Consider the following 24,098-nt stretch of genomic DNA (forward strand, 5'->3'; position numbering starts at 1 on the left):
TTAGGTAGCTATCCCGTATAGCCTCTACAGACTTGTCACTGACTGATGGCCTACCAGAACGGGGTTTCTCCACCAAACTGCCAGTTTCCTTCAACTGCTTATCCCACCGAGTAATGTTATTCCTATGTGGTGGCGTTTCATTATAAATGTGCCGATATTCACGTTGCACTTTGGTCCTGGTTTCGAATTTAGCGAGCCACAGAACACACTGACCTTTCCTCTGTACCGTCCACATCTCGACTGGCATGGCCATGGGCTGCTCCGCTGTATACACAGTGTTACATCATCATCTGTGCATGTGTACATGCTGCCACATCATCCTACAGAAACTGGGAGGGTTTTCCTTTTATTTGGTGCAGATTTCACATTTCTATCGTGTTTTGTTGCTTTCCTGTGACAGGTCAAAAGTGCACCATGACTTTACGGACACACTGTATTATATAAAATTAAATCAAAAAAGAAAAATCTGGGATTGGAGCCGCTCAGGTAGATGAGCCCAGGTTTCTCACAGCTCGCTTTGGACCCCGTCATCTGAGACCATACACCCCCCCCCAAATATTCTGGGACTTCTCGAAGCCTAAATTTAAAAATCACTGATCTAATCTCACTTCAACATTATATTACGATTCTGCCCTTTTAGTAGGATAAAGAAGTTGGTAGAATCAATGTGCCAAGCAAAATTTTTAAATGCACCAAGATTAAGGAGTGAGCAATTGCAAATAAAGACATCTAAATTATACCTTGGGAAACCCAACTTGAAGAAACACAAATATCCATTCTATATGTTAAAGTCATGCGTTGGGTTCTATAGTAAAAATAACAAAGCTACACAGGAGAAAAAATTTTTAGCTACTATACATAAATGTGTCAGGCACAAAATCAAACCACTCTAAAATGATGTGAAACCCATTTGATTCTAAGTACAGAAAAAAACACAGCAGCATTTATATAAGGTGTGGGAGACACGTATCCTAAATGTGTTCCTTGGGTTAGTAACTTGAACAAGGAATCCACTAAAAAGAAATGTGAGAAACCTACAAGAAAGAGCATTGAGCAAAAAACATTGTGAGACACATTTGATATAATAGGCATATGATTAACAAACTGTCACATCAAACTTTCCCACAACGTGGGAACACTTTGACACTTTGTATTTTTAAAACTGACATTTTGATTCATTACTGTAAATAGCACGTCGGGTAAAATATTGTGACAAGGAACAGATCTTATATAGGTATATATGCATGCACTCTATATATTATATGTGTATATTATTCCTATCTCTGTAATATTTTAGAATATATGAAACTTTTTATTCCAGTGACAGTTTGGGCCAGTATGTAAACAGGCTGTTGAACTCCTAACCCTGTAAGTAGGCAAAAAAGGACAATGTTTCCTCATTCTACAGAAAGTCTAGGAAACAGAAGGATTTCAAAAGTAATAGGATGACTTCTAAGGAGATTCTGAATAAGCTTGGAACTCCAAGCAAAAGAGGTTATAAATGTTGTTTTATTTACTGCACCTGAGTTCATGAAATTCATTGTCACAAATATGTAAAACATTTGTCTTCAGGGTATTCCCAATATACTTGGAGAAACAGAGACACACATAGGCATTTCTAAACTAAGGTAGATTACTTCAGGCATGCAATAAAGTTGCCAAGTGCTGCCTTTTTTTCCTTCCCTTTATTTAATGTATATGTGCATTACTTATAGTAAGTAACAAGGTCTCTAAATTATTGTTCTGAGTAAACTGATTCAGGTGAATTAAACCAAGCATAAGCATCAAAGGGGGCTGAAGAAAGTTAAAAGCTTGCAAGAACACTCAGGTTCCAAGACAAACTTTCTCCTCAAAAATATATAAAGAGAAAGTTTGAGCCTGACCAGGCAGTGGCGCAGTGGAAAGAGTGTCGGACTGGGACCCGGAGGACTCAGGTTCAAAATCTCGAGGTCACCAGCTTGAGTGTAGGCTCATCTGGTCTAAGCAAGGCTCACCAGCTTGAGCCCAAGGTCACTGGCTTGAACAGGGGGTCACTCACTCTGCTGTAGCCCCCAGTCAAGGCACATATGAGAAAGCAATCAATGAGAAACTAAGGTGCAGCAACAAAGAATCGATGCCTCTCATCTCTCTCCCTTCCTGTCTGTCTGTCCCTCTCTCTGTCTTTCTCTGTCTCTGTCACAAAAAAAAACAGTGTTTGATTCCCATCTAATAAACAAACAATACAATTTTCTAACTTTTTGCTTTACCTACAATTCTAAAACTAAAGATAAAATAGCCATCACACTAAACATCCTAGTTTCTATTTCAATTTTTAGTTTGGTGATCCTAAAATTATTATGCACTTTCAAAGTATAGAGAATTTATATAAAACACACACACTCACAAGAAACAGATCCTCAAGCATATTTGTCTTAGGCGTTTTCTCTCTGGGTATTACACCATTACTATTCAACTCCTCCTCCTCCTTAAGCACCTGGAGGATTACATACAGAAAGGAAACAAAGGGTCTATATATATCAAGATCTAATACTCCCTACAAATAAGCTCTGCCTCTGTACTAAAATTTAAATTAGGTAATGATGTTCCAGCTTAACACATAATTAAAAAAAAGAAACTACATTTATGGTTTTTCAGAAAGGATGCAGAAATGTTATCAATCAAATTCATCCAAATTACATAAAAGTTAGAAAAGCATAATAGATATTATTTAATAAATATGACAAATATTGAGGAAAAACCTACAAAACATCAAATCAATCACAATCTAGGCTTTAGCTTCAGCATTCAAAAATTCTTGCATCCTTCTTTTGCAACCAAAAAGGTAGTCTAATTTTGTTCTTGGCTAGATTAGCCCATTCATTTAGGGCAAAAGATCTTTACTCCCATATTCTGAATGTATCTAGATTTATTTAAAGGTAAAAGTCTTATATACTATCCTGGAGGCCATTTCAAACTAAAAGATATAGCAAATAAACAAATTACTGAAAAAGAAAAGCAGCTAGTGTTGTCCAAAGAATTAGAATAAGTCACTGTTTGAATCTGAGTCCTTGTAATTATTTTTCCAAATTCTGAATGGGGTAGGTTATAACCTTAAAAGGTCAGAGACTCCTCAATAGAAGCTGAACTAATGTCTATGGAATGACACCCCCTCCGTAAGTACTGAGAAAGAGCAAAAGTGACATGACAATATTTAAAGGCAGGAGAACCAGATGCAGTTGAACCTCTACCATATATTAAAGTGAATTTAAGCAGCTCATGTGACTTAAGTTTCTCTTTGTAAAATGAGGATAATACTAGACAGCATACTGAGTTTTATGAAAAATTAACTGAAAATGTACAAGAAATTTTATATAATCCAAATTGGTGAGAACACTGTTCCCCAAAATCATAACCTGCCAACTGTTACTGTTAATTAATGAAAATTTTAACGGGCCACCTGAATTTAACTTAGTTCAACTCAATAAAAATGTATTCGATGCTTGTCATATATAAACTAAGATGATGCCAGGTGCCAAGATTAAAGGGAGTGGGGGATGTTGCACGGGGGGGAGTGGAAGAGGGAGGAAGGCCGGAAGGGAGGAGGGCCCACCAATGTCACAGCTTCTGCCCTAGGGTCCTGGAATCTCATGGAGGAGACAGCATTTCACATACGGACTACCTGAATAAGACTTAAGTCTACAAAATAAAACAAGTAGTGCTGACGATAGTAGTGCTATGGTAGTTTAATGTGAGGTCTTACATAAGGTCAAAAAAGAAAGCAATAGAGAACCTGACATTGTTATTCCCCTGCCCCTCTAAGCATCTATCAATACTTCTCAGTGACCAATCTATAGAATCTAATAAGAAAGAGTCCAGGGGTATGATTCAAATAATTTCACAACCGTGGATGGACCTTGAGAACATGATACTGAGTGCAATAAGTAAATCAGAAAAAGCTAAGAACTGTATGATTTCACACATAGGTGGGATATAAAACTGAGACCTATGGACATAGAAAAAAGTTAAGTGGTTACCAGGGAACATCGGGGAGGGGGGAGGGGACAAGGGGAATCGGGAGTGGGTGGGGCAAAGGGTGTAAAGAGGGACAAATATAAGGGAACAGAAAATGATTTGATTTTGGGTGATGGGTATACAACATAATGAACAGTTCAAATGCTATAGAAATATTCTGAAACCAATGTACTCTTATTAATCAATGTCACTGTGTTAAAGTTAACTTTCTAAATAAAATTTAAAAATCAAAAAAATTAAAAATAAATTATTTAACGACTGGTTCTCTGCCCTAATGACTGTTTTAAGTATAAAAAAGATGACATACCAAAAAGTAGTTTATTATTTCACACATTTAATACTTAAATAAAAACAATACAAGAAGTATACAAAATTCTATTATGTTATAAGATAGAGTTTTAAAATATTAATGAAAAATATTAAATAATACCTGACAAAAAAACAATTCAACTTAAGATATTTCCATATTGCTTCTTGATTGGCACTCTCACTTGCAAGCACAGAACTCAACAAAAAGTTAGGTATCCTGGCCAGGGCACACAGGAGAAGCGCCCATCTGCTTCTCCACCCCCACCCCTTCCTTCCTCTCTGTCTCTCTCTTCCCCTCCCGCAGCTGAGGCTCCATTGGAGCAAAGATGGCCCGGGCGCTGGGGATGGCTCCTTGGCCTCTGCCCCAGGCGCTAGAGTGGCTCTGGTCGCAACAGAGAGACACCCCAGAGGGGCAGAGCATCACCCCCTGGTGGGCAGAGCATCGCCCCTGGTGGACGTGCCGGGTGGATCCCGGTCGGGCATATGCGGGAGTCTGTCTGACTGTCTCTCCCCGTTTCTAGCTTCAGAAAAATACCAAAAAAAAAAAAAAAAAAAAAAAAGAGTTAGGTATCAGTTCTGCCGACCAGTGGGAACTGGCTGAATCCCACCACTGAAAGAGTCCCTGCAGATGGGCACTGCTGAGTGCCCCCCTGGCATTTACCGTGAGCATTACCATCCTCGCACTATACACAACTCCCTGCATTTCCTCATTCCCTCCTCTGCACTGGGCTCCTCTCCCTCCCTCCACCTCCTCTGCCCGTTCCCAGGGACAGTGATGTTGCCAGGCCTGGCTCTTCTCCATCCACAGGCTTCGGGGCTGACAAGAGCCCTCAGGCAGGGGTCAGTGTGACAGAGTTCTAACATTAGAGGATTGGGAACCCGGAGACCTGAGCTCCTGTCCCAGCCTTGTCCCTACTTCACTCTGTGACCTTGAGCAAGTCACTTCCACTCAATGAACTTCAGTCACTTCACCCATCACACAAGAGTAGAGGATATTTAAAAGCCCTCCTTGCTCCTAAACATCCAATGTCTGTGTCCTGACTTAACAGCTTCCAACAGTTTCCAAGTGACAACCGGGGGCTAACCAGTCACAGAGCTCCCAAAGAGGCCCTGACACGACCACATCAACGGCTTCTATTGTGGGGAAGGTCAGGGACTCCTTCAGAAAATAGCTGATCTAAACAGAGCCCAAGGAGTGTCATGGTAACCCGCTCGCGAGCTGCCAGAGGTGGGGAACAGCAGCCAACGCGCCTGTGCAGCTGCCACATTTCAGAGCAGCGCTCAAACATCATTAATATCATCTTGCTTAATACTGAGTCCCATAGATCAGAAGCTATTTTTACTGTTTATTTAACAGATTTCTGTTTCGCCTTCCCTGCCAGCATTTTCACTGTCCAATACAGTGGGCCCTGCCATCAGAGAGCCTTCGGGCCCTTCGGCCACCCAGGGTTAACTCAGGAGAAGAAGGGAGGGGGAGATGAAAGATGAAAGGAGGAAGAAAAATATACACAGAGGGGCTGGAGGCTAAGAGGAAGAGGGAGTAAGATATAATAAGAGCAAGTCCAAGCCAATACCACAAACACTCAAATGTGAGGCACTCAAGTCCCAGCTCTCCAAAGACTCAGCGCTGGAGGTGTGGGGGGCGAGGGGAAGAGCTGAGTCCTCTTATACTTGGGTCAGCACTCATCCTGCCACCTCAGTTTTGATCACAACCCCTGCTTGCTTTCTCTGGTCTTCACAATCTTAGAATCATCACATGTGCCACTCTGCAGAGCCCTATGCCCACGTGGTAGAAGGTAAACACATATCTACTACCATGGGCTCTTCAGAGCTTATAGGAAAGGGCTTTTGCTAAATGTTGTACAACCTGGCTCCTTCACATAGGACTGAGAATTCTAGCTATGACAACGGACCAAGCTAATCTATGTGAAAGCACCTGTCACATAGCACATACCCAATAATCGCCTGCTTGTTTCCATCTGTTTCATAGAGCAGCAGTCACCTGATTCCCAATGGTCTTCATAGAAACAAGGAGCTAAGCCAAGGTCTGCTGAGTGGTGAGCAGGCTCCCAGGCCCCAAACATCCCTCTACTGACTGGTCAATGGGGGCACCAGTCTCAGACCTATTGCTAACTGGCCAGGAAAAGTAGGGCAGGCCATTTCTTCCCTGGAAGGGGGGTCAACTAGATAGATAGTTTTTAGGTTCCTTTCCAGTGTTTAAAGTCTATAAGCCTGTAAGTCTCATATCTCCCTTTAAAACAAAAAGCAAGAAGAGGGGAAAATCATTGAAGAATACAGTTATGTGGTTCTTTATTAAGCATGATGTCTAGGGCACTATGCCAGGAGCTAAACAGAATTCAGAGAAGCAGACGGTAGTCCTAAGAAACCTTATACTTTGTGTGTGCAGGGGGTAGGGAACAGAGGGGCAGAGCAAATATGGAAAGTTGGCAATACAAAATAAAGTTCAATTATAAAACAAAGTTTAATGCTAAGACTACATTTCAGAGTCAAGAGAGAATACTTCCCTGGAGGAAGAATATGTCCTAGCCCTACAGGTGGGAAGGCAAGGCCCACAGAGGCAAAATGGAGAAAGGTAACATTTAATCAGAGCTAGCCTTCTCCAGTGGAAGTATCTAAGATGATCAGAGGTCTTATTTGTTTCATGTCTTAGATCATTTTATTTATTTATTTATTTATTTATTTATTTATTTATTTATTTATTTATTTATTTATTTTTTGTATTTTTCTGAAGCTGGAAACGGGGAGAGACAGTCAGACAGACTCCCGCATGCGCCCGACCGGGATCCACCCGGCACGCCCACCAGGGGTGATGCTCTGCCCACCAGGGGGGATGCTCTGCCCCTCCGGGGCGTCGCTCTGCCATGACCAGAGCCACTCTAGTGCCTGGGGCAGAGGCCAAGGAGCCATCCCCAGCGCCCGAGCCATCCCCAGCGCCCGGGCCATCTTTGCTCCAATGGAGCCTTGGCTGCGGGAGGGGAAGAGAGAGACAGAGAGGAAGGAGGGGGTGGGGGTGGAGAAGCAAATGGGCGCTTCTCCTATGTGCCCTGGCCGGGAATCGAACCCGGGTCCCCCGCACGCCAGGCCGACGCTCTACCGCTGAGCCAACCGGCCAGGGCTCTTAGATCATTTTAAAATTCTATGTTTCATACAGTAAAGTCCATCGAAGCAATGGTCAACTCAGCCACCCATCATCATAGTGCTATGTGGGGCAGTAGAAAGAGCACTGGACAGGTAAGAGGACGCAGGGTTCTGGGCCCTGTACAACTCTCATTTCCAGCTGCCAGCGTCCAGCTAAATGGCTTATCTGGCTGTGGGAAAGGAGATTCTGTAGAATTCCAGTTGGAGTTCTTGAGGCTGCTGGAGAATCAAATTGTCTAATATAAGTGATTACTCTCGGTTACACATGCCTGTCACCGATGCCCAGCTCTCTGGACAATAACTGGCATTCACCTGCCTCTGGGTCTTACCTCAAGCTGATTCCTGCCTGCCAGGGACTCCTGCTCAAGTCCAGATAATATCCCATCAAAGTCTGTGTAATCATCTTTCAAAGCCAACTCCAGTCCCTGGTTCTATGATATACCCCCAGGTAGAAAGAGCCCCCCAAATTCTCTCACAAAGGGAATTACTGAGCTCACACATCACAGTGAGTCTTGACTGGTCCTGAATCAAACTCACCTCTCACACCTGCCAGTTCCCTTCTTCAATTTCTTAGCAAGGCACCTTGCTTGGTAGGTGCTAAGTGAATGCTTATTAAGTCAGGCTGCTCTGATACTCAGCCAAGTACCTTCTCAAACATCATGCTACCTCAGAACATCAAGCCTAGGTGTGTGCAGTCCCCAGAGCAGCCAAAATAGTATCACCTACCTCTAAATCCGTCAAGCTATTTATCAAACTGACCAAATATAGAGCAAGGAAAAGAGACATGAAGGAAAGGCAACAAGGAGCAAAGGGCATGTGCTACCCTATGGAATACACAGCCGTGCCTGGGAACCGAGGAGCACGGGCATCGTCATTCCAATTCTGCAAATTAGAAATGTGCAATGCAGAGCGTCAACAGCTGGCCCAGGTTCCCATTCAGAGTCCCCCGTGGAGCAAGGAGGTCCAGTTCTGCAGACTGAAAGGATGCCGTGTCTGCCCCCTGCAGCTAACTGTCCCATAGACAGTCTCGCATGCAGCCACCAGCTGGGCGGCACTCGTCTTCCGAGAGGATGAGACATCAGGCAAGGCCGAGCATGGCAGCCACTGACAGCAAAGGTTTTATTCCGAAGGACACTTGACCAGCAATGTTGGAGTGAAAGTGTGGCAGAAAGACTTACAAGACAGGGTAGGAAGCAGCACTGGGTAACTCCAGAGGCAACCCAAGGCACACATCAGATGGGAATTTTAAAAATCCCTTTAAACACAGGATTCGGATGCCAGCACACGAGGGACGGCCCCAGCCAGCCAGCAAAGGAATATTGGCACCGCTGTAATTTGTCCATTCACCAATATGCTTCCCGAAAAGCACCCATATGCTTTCTTTTAGCTTCCATATGCTTTTTTAGCAAGGAAACTAAAATGTTTCATTAGTTTTCAGTAATTAATAATTACTTATTTCACAATAGTCACCCTCATTAAAAAAAAACGAAAATAACTGATTAAGCTGCAGGATCCTGGCTCTCAACTCAAGTTGGGTTTTTTTTTTTAATTTTTTTTTTTAATTCTTCCCCTCTAGGAATTGAGTAATAGAATAAAACAGCCAGTGTGGAAATATTCACACTATGGGGAATGAAGAGTTATCATACACACAGCCCAGCATTCCTCTTGACTGAGACATCTTGGTTTAATGAAAAGAACATGGACTCGCAGCAGCAGGACCTGGGATCCAATCCCAGTCTGACCCCTGGTGTATAGCACTTCTGAGGAAATGCAGGGCGTTGAAAAGATAAAGCCTGCTGGATGCCTTCAGCCAGCCTGCCATTATTCCCAGGGAGCCACCTCACAGGGCTTCCTCCCGCCATCTCCAAGCATGGGCAAGGCCTGCCCAGAAAACTGGCAGTGTGCCGGTCCTTGTCAGCAGGCCTGGCAATGGCCCTGAAACTGGTCTGGGGCCTAAAACAATTCTTCTCAAACTCTAATGAGTACATGAGCTACCAGGGAATCTGGTTAAAATGCAGATTCAGATTCAGGAGGCCTGCAGTGCGGTCTGAGAGCTGTATTTCTAACAAGCTCCCAGGTGATGCTGATGTTCCTGGTTCTCAGACCAAATGCTGAGAAGGAAGGATCTAAAAAGTATCAAGATAAAGTTAGGAAACAGAATCTGGAAAAACAGAACAACAGTGCCTGCCTCATGGGATGAACTACACTGACAGTAATGCTTCTGAGTATGAAGCAGCACAAAGGCGTTTCACTCATCCTCACAACAGTCCTGTCAATCAATACGATCGCAATTTTACTGACAACAAAACTGAGACTCAAAGAAATCAAGTAACATATGCAAGGTCACACAGCCAACAAGGTGTTTTCCCAGTTTCAGGTATAATGGCCTGTCAGTGTGAGTACAAGCTGAAGGAAGATAGAAAATCTAAAAAGTAGAAATTACTGTAGAGTTCTGGTATGAAGTCCAGTTCTTGTTCTGTCTCTGTGTCCCCATCTGTATGGTAAAGGCGATGCCCCTGACAATCTCTGTGGCCTCTTCCATCTCCGACACCAGCTTATACTCTCATGGCTCCCACACACTCACCGTGGGCCATTAAGCACTGAAGCATTAGCTTCACACATGTGGGAGTCATTACATCTTGGCACAATCCAATTTCTAGCTGCTCACATCTGCATTTGTGCTGATCTATGCATGGTCAGAAGTCTATCTCTGTTAAAAATCCCACACTCAATATAACAGAGAGAAAACAACAAATGGATTCCCCAAAGCATTAAAATTCCAATTCAGTTGATAACTCACAGCATGACCTGGGCACCATGACTCTAAACAGTCTTTGCCTCCTCCTTACCTTACTTCCAAAAATGAAGAAATTAAGACCACTAACCTGACAGAAGCTTTCTAAAAAGGAAAAACATGAGTTATTTATAACGTATTATATACAATTGTCCAACATTTCTTATTCTACCTTATGTGTCAGATAAACATTTAATTAATTATTATACAATCAATTTCTATGGTTTATAGACTCGTCTCATTGTTCCTATGCATAGTTAGTATTGCCTCTGCAGGCACTCATATATTTTAGAACAGATCTAGATTTAAATCTAGACTGTGCTATTTATTAACTGTATGACTTCGGGGAAAATACTCAACCTCTCTGATCTCGGTTGTTACACATGAAAAATGGGAAAAAGGCCCTGGCCGGTTGGCTCAGCGGTAGAGCGTCGACCTGGCGTGCGGGGCACCCGGGTTCGATTCCCGGCCAGGGCACATAGGAGAAGCACCCATTTGCTTCTCCACCCCCACCCCCTCCTTCCTCTCTGTCTCTCTCTTCCCCTCCTGCAGCCAAGGCTCCATTGGAGCAAAGATGGCCCGGGCGCTGGGGATGGCTCCTTGGCCTCTGCCCCAGGCGCTAGAGTGGCTCTGGTCGCGGCAGAGCGATGCCCCGGAGGGGCAGAGCATCGCCCCCTGGTGGGCAGAGCATCGCCCCTGGTGGGCGTGCTGGGTGGATCCCGGTCGGGCGCATGCGGGAGTCTGTCTGACTGTCTCTCCCCGTTTCTAGCTTCAGAAAAATACAAAAAAAAAAAAAAAGAAAAATGGGAAAAATAATTTTCTATTTTCTGAGATTAAATGAAATAATGTATTAAAATGGCTAACATTTAGCAGACACTCTGTTATAAGTAATTGGAGTGAATGAATGAAGCAAGCAGTGTAGGAGTTTAAATATTAAAAAATCACTCAACAGTTTGAGATAAATAAAAGTGTCGAGTCGTGCTCATATATAAGGCTGATACCTAGAATAGAAAAAGAGGTAAACTATGGGAAAAATCTCACAGCAACTAGAAATGTATGTCATGCAAATGTCACCTCTGACATCCCATGTGAATATTATCTTTTGCTTAATCACGAACCTCTAGATGGTCTTCAAAAGGTCTACAAAAATGAAATTATAGTCAACATTCCATGTAGGTGTGCATTTCCTAACTGTTTAATAGATTCACACAGGAGTTTCCAAATATTCCACAATCTTCTCCCCTACTCCCAAGCACACACACTCACACACGCACACACATGCACACACACAAATTAAGAATGATGGCATTGGCCCTGGCCGGTTGGCTCAGCGGTAGAGCGTCGGCCCGGCGTGCAGGAGTCCCAAGTTCGATTCCCGGCCAAGGGCACACAGGAGAGGCACCCATTTGCTTCTCCACCCCTCCCCCTCTCCTTCCTCTCTGTCTCTCTCTTCCCCTCCCGCAGTGAGGCTCCATTGGAGCAAAGATGGCCCGGGTGCTGGGGATGGCTCTGTGGCCTCTGCCTCAGGCACTAGAATGGCTCTGGACACAACAGAGCGACGCCCCAGAGGGGCAAAGCATCGGCCCCTGGTGAGCATGCCCGGTGGATCCCGGTCGGGCGCATGCGGGAGTCTGTCTGACTGCCTCCCCGTTTCCAGCTTTGGAAAAATGAAAGAAAAAAAAAAAAAAAGAATGATGGCATTAGGCAAGGGCCTTGACAGAAAGGGACCTGTCAAATGAGAAAGAAAAGGGTTATTCAATAAAAGAATACTTAGAGATGCAAACACATGATTTAGTATGACAGCAGAAGTTATCACAATGACCAGAGAAAGGGGGTCTGAATTCAAGACCTGGTTCGATGGCAAACTGCTATGGAACCTTGGGCAAGTCAGAGACTCGTGAAAATCAGGGCTGGGGAAACCCGCCCTCTGCATTCCTCCCTCCTACTTCTCCTGCCTCATACATGGAGAAACTGAGGTTCAAAGGAAGATCACTCCTTCACCAAAGCCCTAGCAAATTAATTAGAGGCAGAAGTCAAACCTCAGACCAGTAAAATGACTTTCACACTCTGTAGCTCAGTATTAGGAGGACGAAGATTAGTGTTTGCATCCAGTGGCCTCTCATTTGTCTTCTAATGAATGGATAATGACTACTCTCTTCTCTGGACCTTCAAATGTCATGAAAACACAAGTTTGGCTTTGGCAAAGATCATTGCAGCTGCTTCTCAGACCCAGCCCAGTCCCAGAAGAACAAGGCAGAGAAAAGTCTGAGAGAGTGAGAGATGCAGCTATTAATCTTGTGTAGCACAGCAACTGGGAATTGCAAGCCTTGAACTAGATTTCACTGTGTTGGCTATTACTCTCCTGTCCTCTTGCTTATTAATCTGTCTTCTCTTTATTGATGTTCCCAACTACGCATAGCAAACAACCAGCTAGGAGTTAGTCCTCAGCTTCCTATCATTCATTGGATCAAAAGGGCAGAAGACCAGAAGATGGGTGGTAGAAACAGTGGTGATGTCAGGGTCAAGTAATTTCTCACAGAAAGGACTGCAAAAGGAATTCATATTATCCCAGTAAACACAGAGAGCAGGAGCCAGCCAGAATCCTCTATTCCACTGCCCCAAGAGACTAAAGAAGATGCCTAGGGCCCATTTATGCTTTAAGGATATCTGACTTCACTGTGTTGACACTGGTTTTGCCTGAAAGACAATGGCCCTTTATTTACTGGGTGGAGAAAGGACAGTTTATAGAAAGAATTCTCTGCTAAAATAAAGATACAGCTATTTGGTCAGAAGAAAGTATTCTATTGATAGTATAGGATCTACCACTAATACCTTAGACAAATTAGATTCCCACCCTGACCCCAAAATCTCTGCCTCTGAAATGAAAGAATTTGGCTAGATTGATTCTTAAAGTCTCCTCTGGCTCTGACATTATGACCTCTCCTTACAAGTCAATGACTCAACTGGAAAAGTCAAACAACAGAGCAAGGAACAAATTGATGTTATCAGTGGATGAGTTTACCAAATCTTCTAAGAATGAGACCCAGATTATGGAGAAGAGAAACATGGGGAAAGATGAATGTTTTTCCCTTTCTATCCAGAAACTGAATGTCATTGAAGAAAGAGGATGGCCAATGCATAATTGCCCAATCACAGTGTATCATTCAAATCCCTAACTGTTCTTCTAGCATGTAAACAAATCAAAAGCTAAATAGAAGTCTAACTATTTTCATACGGGCTCTCTAGTAGAGTCATAAAATTTACCTATGACTTTGGAAAAGTGGCAGCAGGAGATAGAAAAGACCAGCTATGAAACAGAATCACAGATAACGGGACATCTGACTAGAAGTAATACCACAATCAACTGGTCCTACTCCATCTGCTGTGAGAAAATGAAGTGGAAGTGGACCCTGGAGAGAGAAAGTGACTTGCCCAAGGTGACGCAGCCTAGCTGGGATTAGAATTAGATTCTTATGACTCTGGTTCATATACCATAACAGAAAACATACTGCTTCACTCCCCAAAACAACTAAAAAATAATAATGATAACTTAATTTGAAACTACTGCCTCTAACTCCACCTCAAAAAATAATAACTGGTTAATTTAATTAAAGCAGACTAGAGTTGTTCCATTAAACTGTAATAAACAAGTCACTCTGGCAATATAGACAAGTCCATGAGAATTAATTGGGTATTATTCATCCTTGCTAATGAATCATCCTGTGGAAAACAGGAATAATCAACGGTCTACAGGAGGCCAGAAGCCTGTTCTTGTTCAAGTACAGATCTTGCCTATTAAAGAACATTGGGTATTAGCTCTAAACAGTAAACAGGGTATACCATTTCAGATTCCATGAAGTGCAGCTTTAAATAGATTTGGTTTGGAAGTGGGACAGGGAGCACACCACAGTCAGTGGATCAACGTTAAGAGCAGAGAAAAACAATGATTACACTCATTAAGTGGGTACCTACTGACACATCTACAGTCAAGTCTAATTATTTATTTAAACTGTTATTCTTTCTTCATTACTACCAGTGATACGAATTATTGCCACAGGTTATTTTAAAATTCTGCAGCATGCCCCCAGAACATTTACTTCTCCACTTTCCAAAGGTTATTTGAGAAGTTTTATTCTTCTCTCCCCACCACTACCCACCTCCAAAATATAAAGATAAATAAATAGATAAATAGATAGATAGATAATCCCTCTGTCTCATAAACAATTTTTCATAATTTTTCCAAGCTTGATTAAACTCCTCTTTGTAGCTTCAAGTAAGTTTCAGTTGAAGAGAAGGGGGGCAAAGGGGGCATACTTAATTACTTTTCAAAGTTTATTCTATTAATATTTAACAATTATCATTTGGAGAAAAGTTAATATTATAATTGTAGTTTCTAAATAAACAAGATAGATCTCTGCCTAAAAGAGCTCTCAAAACCTGTGATATTACATCTGTACAGTATATACTTTTCTGACATATTTATGCATGAAACTGCATAAAATATATGAGAAAGAAGTTTTCTTCAGGGGCATTTTCTGGACTAGAGAGTGACCAAATGATGGTCAGGAGGCATTTCTGTATTTTTAGCCACTGCCTTTTCTTGTAACCCTCTTTCTGCAGTCATGAGAATAAAATCTAACCAGCACAAGAGGCTGCTATGTCTGATCTAATTAAAGAGGATGTTCACCCACCTTACTTGCACATGACGTGTTTGTGATTCAATTTGTATGGTGAGTATTAGCTTTGAAAACCATACTAATGTAAGACCGTAAGTTCCACTTTAATTCTAAATTGCTAACTCCTATAAATATGGGGCAGTATCAACGAACTTCAATTCTTGTCAAAGTCTATGTAACTAAAGTCATATTTACAAGTTCAAGATCATGAAAAGAGCATACCAAAAGCATACCAAAAGAATTATGGAAATGTTCAGCAGAACAAATGTTTACATTATTTTTATGTTGATATCAGATCTTCCACAAAGAGGCTATTGTATAAATCCTGTTGTTAGAAATACCATATTGACTACTTCACCCCTTTTTGCCTAAGACAACGACGACACAGAGCACACCAGAGCAAGCTTGGAAGTGCAGATATCATCAACTGCTTAGCAGTAGGAGAAAATTCATATTTTGTAAATTTTACAACTATTGTGCTTCTTTTAATTTTTTTACTGGCCTCCATTTTTTTTGACAAACTTGAGAAGAATGCATTCTTCTGTGAAAGGCCCATCTCCCTCATACTGCTCCCCCAGGAGAACGACCTGCAGGTATTATGGGTTCTGGTTTTCAAAAGACTAACTCGTTTTCTCATCCTTAGGAATTTCTGTTATTGTTGTAGCTTTGGATTATGTCTGTTTGATATGGTTTTTGGGAAGCTTAGAGATGGCGATGGGTCCTTCACAGGTAGGTAACACTGGCAGCATCATATAGTGAAAAACACACACACAAAAGGGCCAGGAAACTAGCAAGAAAGCCCTCCTTCCACACATTATCTGGGCACACAAGAAGACAATAGATAAGCACATTCTAGTACATAGCATGTTATAGACATTTAAATGCTCGTTAAATCTGAATCTGCTGCCTGGCCCAGATTGCTGAGCTCTTGGTATTCAACCTTAAGGGTTATGAATTGAAAGGGAAAATTAATCAAGAAGACATAAAGGGAGGGCAGTTCATTGTCTTGGCCATTTTTCAGTTTTGATGCTTATGAAAGATCTTCATGTTTCTTCTGTTGGGAGTGAACTCAACCTTAAATATTACTAGCTAAGAGGCCTATTAGCATTCCATAGCTGTGAAGACGAGTCCTCTCTTACCTCAGATAACCACTCGTGGAAGGGGCAGTAGATTCAAGGTTCAGCAACCCTCAACGCTAGTATCTGTAAATGAAAGATTGGGTAGAAGTTACTCTTAGGTACGAACCTATATTTATTTATAAACCATCATAAACTCTTATATCTACACAGCAGTTTCTTGTTTTGCAAAACATTTTCACGTTTGTTATCTCATTTCACCCCTCACCAACATGATGGAGAGGCAGGAAGAAAGGGTTCTACTGACTTCACAGAAGCTCACAGAGGGTAAAGAAGAGGAGAAGAGAGTTAACATCTCCCTCACGGTGAACTTCACAAACACCCTGTGAAATGGGTATTACTGTCCGCATTTAACAGATGCGGAAACCGAAGTTTAGAAAGGGAGGGATCTTGACAAGACTACACAGCAGGGTACAAGTTCAGACCCTCTGGTCTAGTGGTCTTTTCTTTATACCTCAGTTTCTCCTAAGAAATTAGATTGGGAAAACACAAAAACAAGCAAATCGTTGACTTGCTCCACTAGGCTTGGTGGAAGGGGGAATAATAAAATGAGCTCTTTGACTGACATGAGGAAGCAGGACACACACATAGAATTTACAGCTAGTCATACTTGTCTTCCTCTTACCAGTGACTTTAGGTAAGTTACTTAAACTATCTGAATGTCAATTTCCTTATATGTAAATGAAGATTATAATATCTACTTCATAACTAAAGCTCACATAAACATTATTTAGAAGATTTTCCGGCCCCAGCCAGTTGTCTGAGTGGATAGAGCATCAGCCCCAGCATGTGGCCATCCCGGTTTGATCCATGGTCAGGACACACAGGAGAAGCGGCCATCTTCTCTTCCCCTCCCTCTTCTACTTCTCTCCTTTTTCCCCTCATGCAGCCAGTGGCTCGGTTGGTCTAAGGATCATCCTCAGGCACTCAGGATAGCTCAGTTGATTAGAGCATCAGCCCCAGATGGGGGCTTCCAGATGGATCCCGGTCAGGGCATATGCAGGCACCTGTCTATTTCCCCTCCTCTCACTTAAAAAAGAAAAGTAGAAGATTTCCCTCCATTATTTCATACTGACAGTGGTTTTACACACTACTATAATATTTCTTCCTATGAGACTATGTTTATATGATCAAAGAATGATGTTATAAGCACACAATGCTAGAGAATATCTCTGGGCTGGGTATTTTGTGCCTCCAGTTTTAAAATGCTATAGTATTTATCTATGTCAATCCCACATGGCCTCCCCTAACAACAACACAAAGAACTTTTGTTCCAAAAGGCAAAGCCTCAAAATTAAAAATCAAGGCCCTGGCTGTTTGGCTCAGTGGTAGAGCATCGGCACAATGTGTGGAAGTCCCGGGTTCGATTCCTGGCCAGGGCACACAGGAGAAGCACCAATCTCCTTCTCCACCCTTCCCCCTTTCCTTTCTCTCTATCTCTCCCTTCCCCTCCTGCAGCCAAGGTTCCATTGGAGCAAAGTTGGCCCGGGCGTTGAGGATGCTCCATGGCCTCCACCTCAGGTGCTAGAATGGCTCTGGTCACAATGAAGCAAAGCTCCAGGTGGGCAGAGCATTGCCGCTAGTGGGCATGCTGGGTTGATCCTGGTCAGGTACATGTGGGTGTCTCTCTGCCTCCCTGCCTCTCACTTCAGAAAAATACCAAAACAATAAAAAATAAATTAAAAATCAAGTGACTCCTCAACCCCAAAAAGCAAGAGATAGTGCTTTAAGTGAGAGACCACAGTTACATACCAAATCCTTTTAAAGTTTGTGCTTATATCGTGTCATAGGTTCAGAGGATTGAGCTTCCAACAGGATGTCAACAAAAGCATTTGTTTTAATACAATAAATAGATTTATTGAGAAACATATGACTTCTGGGGCCTGATCAGGTGGTGGCACAGTGGATAGAGTGTCAGAGTGGGATGCGGAGGACCCAGGTTCTAAACCCTGTGGTCGTCAGCTTGAGCACGGGCTCACCAGCTTGAGCACAGGGTCGCTGGCTTGAGCATGGGATTATAAACATGACCCCATGGTCACTGGCTTGAGCTCAAAGGTTGCTGGCTTAAAGCCCAAGGTTGCTGGCTTGAGTCCAAGGTTGCTGGCTTGAGAAAGGGGTCACTCATTCTGCTGTAGCCCCCTGGTCAAGGCACATATAAGAAAGCAATGAATGGACAACTAAGGTGCCACAACAAAGGATTGATGCTTCTCATCTTTCCCTTCTTGTCTGTCTGTCCCTATTTGTCCCTCTCTCTGACTCTCTGTCAAAAAAATTTTTAAAAAGACCTCTGGGAAGTTTCTGTAACACATTCCATTCTTATATAAGACTCAGATCAGATAAAGAATAGAACATGCTTGATAGGATTCACTATAAGAAATTATTGTCATGTGCCACCCAAATCAAAACACTAATCATCTTTAACATTATACTTTGTACTGTGAAAAATAGTGCATGACCATTTCATCCCAAATCATTCTCATTTTAATGCCAATGAGACCTTTTTACCCTAATTTTACCAATCAGGAAAACAAATATGGTTTATATGAAACAGATAAAAATTTAACCTTGTGCCTTGACACCAAAAGCAATAAGGATCCTCCGACTCATAACACAGCCCTCCAATTTGGGAGTGCTCTACATGGCAGAAAAGGGAAAATGAGTATATACCATATACAAGTCAATTGTCAAGGCACCAAAACACATTTAAAACTGAGTTCTGCTTCATTGGCAAGTGAAAGGAGAGAAAGAAGGCTTCACATCTGTGGTCTAACCAGAAGGTAACACATTATTAAGCTGGTGCAGATGGAGTGTTTGATGCAGGGTTACCATTAACACTTTCTCAGCTCTCCACAGTGAAGTTTCAAAGATGCAACAGCCTTGCACAAACTCTTAAAACACAAGCCACAAAAACAACAGAAGTTGACACCATTATATTTTCGTGAAGGGACCTTCATCAGTAAGTCTCATTTTAAGCAGCAGAAAAGTTGCAGCCTTCCAGCTAAGTTCATTGGCCTTCTTCATGTGATTTTAGTGTCACGTGTAATTCCTGAGTATTTCCTAATGCAATGGAGTTCTCTATTAAACACAGAAAGACATCTGGGACAACTGACAGATCCCACTGTAGTGTCTTGGTAATGAAGCCAATTAGCCTTAGCTGCCTCTGTGTATTTTATGACTGCTGGACCAGAATCTGGCATGACTGCATCCTTCATCACACCACCCATTTTCTCCCCAGAAAAAACATTACCATCTTCAGAAGCAATTTCAACAACAACAAAAAGCCTGCACAATCAACCTCTAACTTACAAAACTTCAACCCATTTATTAGAATCTATGGAAGACTCACCAAACCTAGCTGGAACTAATATAAAATAACTGATCATTTCCATCACATTTTGGGGAAAACAGGAGGAAACAAATAAAAACAGGAAAAAAAGTAAGAATAAAAAAATTGATAGGGAATAAAGGGAAAAAAGCAGAAAAAATAGAAGGACAGGAGAAATGAAAAGCACAGAAAGACCTGTTTTAACAAGTTTTTTCACAAACCATATTATTTCCTGAATCCACCACTGCACTCTCAGATCATTTTTAAGCAAGATTACTCTAGGATGGTGATTCCAACATTATGACCAAAATTTCCAACCATTTGGCATTAGATTTGCTGAGACCAATGTAAAAGTGCCTCTTAAAACCTGATATTTTCTTCCTGGGAGAAGTGTCTGTTCATGTCCTCTTCCCATTTTTTTTATTGGATTGTTTGTTTGTTTGTTGTCGAGTTTTATGAGTTCTTTGTATATTTTGGATATTAGGCCCTTATCTGAGCTGTTATTTGAAAATATCATTTCCCATTTAGTTGGCTGTCTGTTTATTTTATTATCAGTTTCTCTTGCTGAGCAAAAACTTCTTATTCTGATGTAGTCCCATTCATTAATTTTTGCCTTCACTTTTCTTGCCTTTGGAGTCAAATTCATAAAATGCTCTTTAAAACCCAGGTCCATGAGTTTAGTACCTATGTATTCTTCTATGTACTTTATTGTTTCAGGTCTTATGTTTAGATCTTTGATCCATTTTGAGTTAATTTTAGTACAGGGGGACAAACTGTAGTCCAGTTTCATTCTTTTGCATGTGGCTTTCCAGTTTTCCCAGCACCATTTATTGAAGAGGCTTTCTTTTCTCCATTGTGATACGTAAAGACACATGCAGCCCCATGTTCATTGCAGCATTGTTCACAGTGGCCAGGACATGGAAACAACCAAAAAGCCCGTCAATAGATGACTGGATAAAGAAGATGTGGCACATATACACTATGGAATACTACTCAGCCATAAGAAATGATGACATTGGATCATTTACAGCAAAATGGTGGGATCTTGATAACATTATACGAAGTGAAATAAGTAAATCAGAAAAAAACAGGAACTGCATTACTCCATACATAGGTGGGACATAAAAGTGAGACTAAGAGACATTGATAAGAGTGTGGTGGTTACGGGGGGAGGAGGGAGAGGGAGAGGGAAAGGGGGAGGGGGAGGGGCATAAAGAAAACTAAATAGAAGGTGACAGAGGACAATCTGACTTTGGGTGATGGGTATGCAACATAACTGAATGACAAGATAACCTGGACATGTTATCTTTGAATATATGTATCCTGATTTATTGAAAAAAATTTAAAAAATAAAATTGTTAAAAAAAACAACTTGATATTTTGAGTGCGATAAGTACCAATGAGAAATATGCTAGACACTGTTAAAACTCCCAGTAATGGCCTTGGCTGGTTGGCTCAGTGGTAGAATGTCAGTCCGGTGTGAGAAAGTCCAGGGTTTGATTCCTGACCAGGGCACACAGGAGAAGCAACCATCTGCTTCCCCACCCTTCCCTCTCTCCTTTCTCTCTATCTCTCTCTTCCTTTCCCACAGCCAAGGCTCCACTGGAGCAAAGTTGGCCCGGGTGCTGAGTATGGCTCCATGGCCTCTGCCTCAGGTGCTAAAATGATTGGTTTTAACAGAGCAACACCCCAGATGGGCAGAGCATTGCCCCCTAGTGGGCTTGCTGGGTGGATTCCAGCTGGGCATATGCGAGAGTCTGTCTCTCTGCCTCCCTGCTTCTTACTTCAGAAAAATACAAAAAGAAAAAGAAAAACCTCCCAGTAATCCCATAAAAGGATAGCTCTTCAGCCTCGTGGACTCAAATATCTGTTCTGAATAAGGAGTGTTATCTTGAAAAGAACACTTACACATGGATTGAGGACCTGGGTTCTGCTCTTCACCATGTAATTCCCAAATCTTTTTAATCAAAATTTGCATGATATGTACATTTTTTTTGTTTCTCTTTTCACAGGTCTTGACCATGGTTATCCTTAAACCACTGTCTAAAGGCCAGAAATTATTGTCTCGACTGCACTCTGGTAAGTTTTATGTGTTGGTAAAGGTGATGGTAAAATCTTATTCACACTAAGATTTTTTTAAAATTAAACAATGTCATAATCTTAAGCATGATTATCAGGATATCTGTCCCCAAAAGCAATTGAAATGTTTGGTTAAGACAAAGGCATTAGATGACAAACATAGAGAAGGTCCTCCACTGCCATCGTCAAAGCCTCTATGAAGAACATTTTTAAATGCACTCTCTCACCCACCACCCTAAGATACTTACCATGAATAGAATATATTCCATGGCTTATGAATGATTTGGTTGTCTCATTAAAGTAATGTTTGCCAGTATTTAATTGCTTCTCTCCCTGATTTTAATTTCCTCACCTGTCAGCATCTATCAGAGGCACTGAGATCTTCTGACATGCTGGCTGATTGTGTTGAAATTAATCAGATTTTTGAAAAGTAAATTGCTTTGGCCTAAAGGTACTGTTCAACTTCTTCATGTGATATTTATAAGGATTCTATCAAAAGAACTTATAATCTAGAAATTAAATAAGAGGTTTAAGGAATCCTAAGCAAAAATATCAGTGGTACTTTAAAAGTAACAATAAATCAAGTGCTTATGGAACATATAACACTAGCCAGTAATCACATGAAACAACCTTAGAAAGTTTGGAGAAGCACGTAAAAAACAATTAATTAAGCTGAATTAACCTTGACTTAAGTAGCTGACAGTTTGGTCACTCAAAAGGTGCATTATGTATTTACAACTGTGACCAGTTATGCACATTATGCTCTCTCACAGATTAACAATTTTACCCTTCACTTCAATATAGTAAGGTAATTTGGTGTTGTTATTAGTAACAGTAGCAATATTCCCATTTGACAAATGACAAAACTGGTGCACAGAGTGGTAATAAGACTCTTTCCTGGACCTGCTTTTGGGCAGACCTGGTCTTTTGATCTAAATAAAATCAGCAAACACAGCATGATTACTTTGGAATAAAGAGAGAAAAAATTCTTTCCAAATCTTCCATCCTTAATTATTCAGTGCTAATTCTTGTGCTAATATCTATCAGTAAAAGTGCTTAAGACACTCAGGAAACCCATAGCACTAGGCTGTTCTATAAGAATTAAATAAAATGATGGATAAAAAAAGACTTTGTAATGTGTTCTACCATCATGAGATTATTTTTATGTATACATGTTACTATTCCTACTTGGAATGTGGATATATGCATTCATGCAGTAATTATGTCCCAAAGTGAGTCTATAATATCATCACACCTATCTTTCCATTATTCTGTTCATCTAAGCCCCTTAAACTAAACAGAAAAATAAAAAATGTTACATGCATGCTTCTGTGGGGGTTAGCATGAGGATGGGGGAGAAGGTAGCACATGGAACTTAGAAACTGGTTTTCACAAAAATGGCTTTATAACCAAACCCAAGTATGGATCTTATTTTTCTAGTGAAATCTAAGACCCTACACCTAACCTTTAAGCATCTCCCCTGCTGTGAAGATTTTCTTAATCCAGAAATATTTGGTAAAGCAATCTCTGAACTTACCATAATGCCTTGTTTCGCATTGAGAGCACTAAAATTACCACACTGTCTTGTCACTTTTTATTTGTTTTTATATGTTGAAGAGAGAAACTTTGTATTTCCTTGTATTTAAGTAAGCTCAGTTACTCAAATTCAAACCCCATATCCAGAATATGATCATTAGTAGGTCCTCAAGAAAAAGTTTTTGAATAAATGCATAAGCAAATGGGGGAGGGGAGCATTCTGTATAATTTCTACAGCATCTAGATCAATGTGTTGGCAATAGTGAAACAAAAATAGCAACAGGTGTTAGACCTATGGAGTCAGACTGGACCTCAGTTCAGTAACTTTGGTACTTGAGTTCAGGCTAAGAAAAGATTCAGAGGCAAGAGTCAAACTGTAAGAGAAAGTTGAGTTAGAAAGTCACAGAGGTAGGAGTGAACTGTAGAAGAAATGAGCTCAGGAAACAAGTAACCAGAGGCAAAAAAAAAAGGGGGGGGGGCCTTGGAGCTTAAAAGAAAGAGAGAGGCAAGGAAAATGTGCCTGAGGGAAGCGGGCAGGGAAAGGCATACTCCTTAGAGAGAGCAGCACTGGGTCCTCCAGCTTGAAGGCATTTATCTGGAAGTCTCGTGGGAGGATCCCAATAGATTCTTCATCAGCTTTCCAGGTGTGTCCTTTCAGGATCATGGTCTCTTAGAACTGATTGGTTAGCCCTGACAGGTTGGCTCAGTGGTAGAGCATCAACCCAGCATATGGACGTCCCAGGTTCAATTCCTGGTCAGGGCACATAGGAGAAGTGACCATCTGCTTTTCAACCCCTCACCCTCACCCTTCTTTCTCTCTCTCTCTCACTCTTTCTTCCTCTTCCTCCCTCCCCTCCTGAAGCCATGGCTCAAATGGTTCAAGCAAGTTGGTCCTGGGCACTTAGGATGGCTCCAGGGCCTGACTCATACTCAGATGCTAAAATAGCTTGCTCACCGAGCAACAGAGCAATGGCCCCAGATGCGCAGAGCATCGCCTGGTAGGGGGCTTGCCAGGCGTATCCTGGTCGTATCCTGGTCAGGGCACCTATAGGATTCTGGCACTCTGCCTCCCT

At 41.7% G+C, this 24,098-nt stretch overlaps 1 protein-coding gene across 9 annotated transcripts in view; it reads right to left on the bottom strand.

Annotated features, from left to right (window-relative positions):
- The window catches only part of LPP (LIM domain containing preferred translocation partner in lipoma), a 728,024-nt gene that overhangs the window by 531,099 nt on the left and 172,827 nt on the right, over positions 1-24,098 (bottom strand). For 8 of the 9 annotated variants that reach the window (XM_066347507.1, XM_066347501.1, XM_066347502.1 and 5 more), the window contains one exon: positions 16,089-16,151. The exons of the other annotated variant lie outside the window; for it this stretch is intronic. The gene's annotated coding sequence lies outside the window, so the exon portion shown is untranslated. The remainder of the gene's footprint in view (positions 1-16,088; positions 16,152-24,098) is intronic. 9 annotated transcript variants of the gene reach the window in all.

This window comes from Saccopteryx leptura, chromosome 8, assembly GCF_036850995.1.
Source record: "Saccopteryx leptura isolate mSacLep1 chromosome 8, mSacLep1_pri_phased_curated, whole genome shotgun sequence".
Classification (NCBI taxonomy): Eukaryota; Metazoa; Chordata; class Mammalia; order Chiroptera; family Emballonuridae; genus Saccopteryx; species Saccopteryx leptura.